The sequence below is a fragment of the Tachysurus fulvidraco genome, chromosome 17, assembly GCF_022655615.1.
Source record: "Tachysurus fulvidraco isolate hzauxx_2018 chromosome 17, HZAU_PFXX_2.0, whole genome shotgun sequence".
Taxonomy (NCBI): domain Eukaryota; kingdom Metazoa; phylum Chordata; class Actinopteri; order Siluriformes; family Bagridae; genus Tachysurus; species Tachysurus fulvidraco.
This window is the reverse complement of record NC_062534.1, coordinates 11693263-11699298: the sequence shown is the minus strand read 5'-3', so window position 1 is coordinate 11699298 and position 6036 is coordinate 11693263.

The window sequence follows — 6036 nt, the reverse complement described above, 5'->3', positions numbered from 1 at the left end:
CTGCTGCGCTAACATTGCTGGGAAAGATGAGACATATACAGTGACGTAACACTTGGCTCTGTGATGGCTCTCTAGCCCATGGAAAGGCAAACCGGTTCTTAGAAGGCTCGCCAGTGGAAAAAACTTTGAACCAGCACCAGCACTAGCTCTGAACCAGCACCCGGTTCTTTCTGAAGGAAAAGGGTATAAATGAGCTCTATGAGGCTATTATTGATCTGCAGATTGCACAACCCGAATGACTGTTTATTATTTCCTGAGATTTCAATCATGCAAATCTCAAAACAGTGCTCTCTAAATTCCATTAGTATGTTGACTTTGCAGAGGGGCAAAAATGCTGGATTTTGTTTACACAAACATATGGTGTACCGTGGGGAGCCCTGTAGGTTTGCCCTGTTGGTTTGAGGTGCAGAACAATGCATTGGCAAGGAAGAAAATCCCTTCCCCCCAACAACCAGGTACTTTATCTATGGATAGAGTTATCTATAACTCTATGCGGAGTTAACCCACGGAAGGCTGGTGGACAGGTGGTGCTCAGGAAATGTGCAGAACAGCTAGCAAAAGTGTTAACTGACATCCCCGAGCAGTGCTGTTGTTCCTACATGCCTCAAGACAACCACCATTTTCCACATGCCAAAGAAGTCTACAGATTCTTATCTCAATGACTACCATACTGTCACACTCACACCCATTTATATGAAATGTTTCGAGAGGCTCTTCATGAGGCACATCAAGACCCAGCTACCACCTTCACTAGACCCCCTGTAGTTTGCGTATTGTCCAAAATGCTCCATGGACAATGACATTGCCATGACCCTTCATCTGGCCTTCACCCACATGGACAAGGATACATACTGTACATACAAGGTTAACAAAGATACATACGCACAAATACTTTTCATAGACCAGCATTCAGCGTTCAACACAATGATCCCTCAGCATCTGATCAAGAAGCAGAGCCTGCTGAGTCTGAGCCAGCAGCATCTTTCCTTCCTACAAAGCCTGAGGAAAGCACATCTCCCTACTTCCATCCTGATTATGGAATGTTCATTGAGAGCATCTTTGGCAGCTGCCTCACTGTCTGGTTTGGCAATTGCACCATCTCAGATTCCAAGATCCTGCAGCAGATAGTGAATACAGCTGAGTAGATCATTGGGGTCTTTCTTCCCTCTATCACAGACATTTACTGTACACCACACACTGCATCCGAAAAGCCAACAGAATTGTGGATGACCCCACACACCCCTCATGCACACTCTTTGCCCTCCTGCCATCTGGAAAAATGTACCAAGGGCATTTGGGCCCTCACAACCAGACTGTGTAACAGTGTCTTTCCAAAAGCCATCACACTCCTCAACAACTGAACCGAACTATATTGGGCACACATGTATGTAGACTATGTAGACTACACTGAACTGCACCAAATAAGCACACTCACCCAATTTACATCCATGTATACAGCACCACCTATATCAAACTGTTTCATGCTGCTTTGCACACTGTTTTTGCTATCATTACACATGCTGCCTTGCACATACCGTTGATACTCGTTACAATATCTCATATAACTGCTGCTATTCTATTAAGTGTTCATCCCTGTATTTTTCACATGTACTGTAGAATATAGAGTGCATATACTAGTTTCTTGTAGTGTTTTGTATTGTTTGCACTGTATTTTGTCTTGCATTGTTTGTACTAGGTTGCACAGATCCGCTTTATTTGCCTAAGACTAACTTACTTAAGTCTTTAGATTTGTGTTGTTCAATTTAGCTCTATTTTTGTTCTCTATAACTCTATATAAAATAAAAACTATATCCAGTAATTCAAATAAACTGAAGAACATTAAAGAAGACTCTTCTTTTTGTCAGTAATTACAGAAGTTGAAATCACCAACCCAGCCAATCTCCACAAGTTCCAGAACAAGGCATTACTACCTGCTGCAGGCTCCTCCCCACATCACTGTCTGTGTCTGTCACCACAACACCACCACACCCTTTATGATTAATAACCTGATATCAGCAGATTATTTTCAATATTATATATATAGATTATTTAATTAAAGCATAGATACATACTAAAGACAATACTGTCCACAAACAAAAAACAGCTTCTTTTCCAAAGTTTTTTTTTTTGGTCAAAATATAATTACAAATTCTAAAGGGAAACTAGGGGGATTAGATGACTCTAGGGGAATTCATGAGGTACAGACTGAAAAACAGTTTGAGGACTGCATACAGATAGTGTGAATGCCAACACCTGACTTCCCACAATCAGTCGGGATATCCATTGTTTCAGAATGATAGTTTTAACACGTTATTTGTTCTACACTAAGTCACAGGGACTTGTATATCAGTCAAGTCAAGTCAAAGCAAGAAGCTTTTATTGTCATTTCACCCATACATAGCTGACACAGTACACAGTGAAATGAGACAATACTGTATTTCTCCAGGACCATATGCTACATTGAACAAAGACAGAGCTAACGACTTAAAAGTAGGGTCTCTGATTTTTGAAAGCCAATGTTGACATATAAAATCACCAAAACAAACATGCCCCTAACCCAAATGGGTCCCACCCCTGTAATGATAGCTCTGCCCACACATACATACGCAACCCAGGCAACTACTGGAAAGAAATGTCTTTATCATAGCTGAAGGGAAGAACAATACGATTGCAGATAAACAAACTAGCAAAAATGACACACAAGCATAATCATGCAAAGGATGGCATATATTAGTTCTGTGAAACAACGCAAAACATTACTTAACTATTGAGAAGAAAAAAGCAACCTCTGCGTCTTAAGTAAAGCATATTCACAGATTCGAGTTTCCTGAGTCAATAACTCCTGAGCTAAAGGCTGTTACTAGCAAAATGCAGTTGTAGCTTCCTCTCTACATTACTACGATATAAAAGAGGTGTTATTTGTGTAGTAACAGCATTTAGCTCAGGAGATATTGACTCGGGAAACTCCAATCTGTGAATATGCGGCCAACTTCCTGCTCCTTCAGTTCTCTCCAGCGCTGGAAAGCTGATCCTATATTAACACGGGTACTTCTTGCCTTATCGCAAGCCTTTTTTTCGCTTTCTTTCTTTGTTTTTTTCCACCATGGGAATGTTAAAACTGCTTTCTGCTAACGTCACACACACGCACTGAACACTCTCCACACATATTGACAAGACCCGCCCCTTTCTGCTCATTAGCTACATGTCTGTTTTGATTTTTGTTTAGTTTTTGGCCCGACTCAGTTTTCTGAAGCATCTCTCAAAAATCGGAGACCCTACCTTTAAGTAAGTTAGTCTTAGCCACATAGAGTGTATCTGTGCAACCTGGTGCAAACAGTGCAAGACAAAAGACAGTGCAAACAAGCAATACACAAAAGACAATACACAAATAGAAACACACAAAAGCAGAGCTGACAAGTGTACATTCTGTATATTCTATAGTAGATGTGCAGAAAGACTGGAATGAACACTTAATCGACTGAAATGTTCAAGACAGCATGTGCAAAGAGTAAATACAGTATGAAACAGTGTGATATGGGTGGTGCTGTATACATGGATATATACAGTATGCCTATTTGGTGTAGGTTCGTGCAGTCCATACAGTTGATTGTGCGTGTGTATGTGCTTGGTAGAGTTCAGTTCAGTTATTGAGGAGTCTGGTGTCCAATGGTCCCTTTCTAAAACGTAGTAAGGATGGGGGAGGGAGATGGACTTTACTCAGACTGGTGATTGAGCTGGTGTTGACTAAGTGAAGTTCCCCACTAGAAGAACACCAAGAAATTTTGTCCTTTTGACAATCTCTACAGAGGATCCGTCGATATTCAGGGAGAGTGGTCACTCTGTGAAACACCGCTGTCTCTGGTGTCCATGTACTAAAGAATAGTCGGGCTAAAAAACATTTAAAAAATAAGGAAATAGCATTATATTGTATCCGGAATGGCCGCTGCATGTTACTGCAATGACGCAATCATGGAGGTAGTGAAGTAGTGGAGTTATGTGTCACATTACATACTCAAATTTACACGCACACATTTAAAATTAAGCATTGTCAGTGTGTTGCATGCAGGATGTTTAGTCATTCTTTCTCCAATTTTAAAAATAAAATTTTAAAAATTCCAAAACTTTATGAAATATGCCTACTTTGATCAAAAGGTGAGGGCTCTTTGTTGGTACCTCAAATAGTAAATATTTCTCTTAAAAAGCCATACACCATCTGGTGCCTTGCTATTGTTTTTTAAATCTTTTTTTTTGTTTCTTATCAGCTAAAAGTCACTCATGGATGTTCTTCCTAGAATAGCTTTAGGACTGCAACATCTCTCCTTCAATAAACACATCTTCAACACAATACACTTCAAGTTAAAACAATAATTAATACATATAAAACACTGGTGCTCATACTCAAGTTGCTTTTTATCTTATATCTTCCTGTTTTCACAGTTACACTTTTTGACTATATAGTATACAATTGTAGGAGGAAAATGATTTCTAATTGCAATATGATTTGCTTTTTGAGGCTTCCTCATGTCATTGAACTTTTTTCTTGCAACCATTGCCTCTGGCTTGTTCTTTAGGGATAAATGTATAATATTTTTATATCACAGACTGTAACTGAGTTAAAAGAATTCAATGGTCAATAGTAGTAAAAGGAGTATAAGATCCATTAAAACCAAAACTGTACTTGTACTCTCTACTTGTGCAACTGAAGGTACAGTATAAATAACATCTGTACAAAAAAAATCAAATGCAAATCTAAAAAAGAAATATTAGGACCATACAGACATAATTGAGGAAGAAGGCACAGGTTAACTCCCAGGTTTAAACAAACTTCTAAACTAAAGGTTTTAGCAAAACCCCAAACAACAATGAAGGAACTGGAGTACTGGAGGAAATGGGCACAAATATGTACATCCACCATTAAAGAAAGTCTTTCATGCTAGGAAGAAGTCCCTACTACAAACCGGCAAAAACAATTAAGTTTGCAGGTAATAGCCAACTTTTTGAAGACATGTCAAATTAAATAAAAATTTAGGTGTTTGGCCATAATAATGAACAATGATATGGGATGCGTAAAAGAAAAAAGAATTATTCTGAATAACAGTATCTCGGCTGTGAAGTATGGAGGTACCAGCATCATGTTTTGCTGGAAAAAGAGCTGGTGCACTTCAGAATTGCAGTGGTAGCAGTAACTCTGCTATCACAGCCAAGCTGCCACTGCTGGACCCCTTAAACCTCCCTGCTCCAGGGGCGTGCATCATGGCTGACCCTGAGCTTTGACCCAAACCTCCAAAGTTGGAATATGTGAAGAAAGCTGTAATGTATATGTGACAATCATAAGGAATGAGGATTATCTGAAAATATGAAGCAAAACTTCCAGACAACAGCCAGAATGTGGCTTGTAGTGGACAATGATCCTAAGCATATGTCCAAAGATCTGCTAAAATGGTCAGTAAATAGAAAGGAAACAGTAGCAAGCAGTACCTAAATATGTGCGGTAACAAAACAGTTTTAGGAGTTTATACGTTACGCCAAATTAATCAATTGTTTCAGTTTGTTGCAAACAAATTAATCAATTGTTCAATTTGTTGTATGTGTAAAAGTTATAATATTTCAATGTACATCCATTCATAGTAACCTACTTATGGAGAGTAGTCATTATTTGTGAATGTTGACACAATTGTTTTGGATAGAATTATGTGTTCAGGTTAAAAAAAATTGTACGGCCGTGTCGTACAGTAAGAACAACAGGGTTACAGCACATTTTACACCTCATTTAAAAGCAATTAGGAGGTTTGGTTTTCCCACACTCGTATTGTAAGCTTATTATTTGATTAAAACAGTGTTATAGAAATTCTCGGGGCAATGTTGTTTTACTTGTGTGGTGGTGTTTACTGTGGACTACTTACTAAAAAATAAGTCTAATAAATTCATAGATAAATTTCACAATTTAGATTTTCCTTAGAAATCTTTCTATAGGGTCTGAGCACACATTATTTTTACGATTGAAATATGCACGAGATATAAACTTTCCTAAGTTTA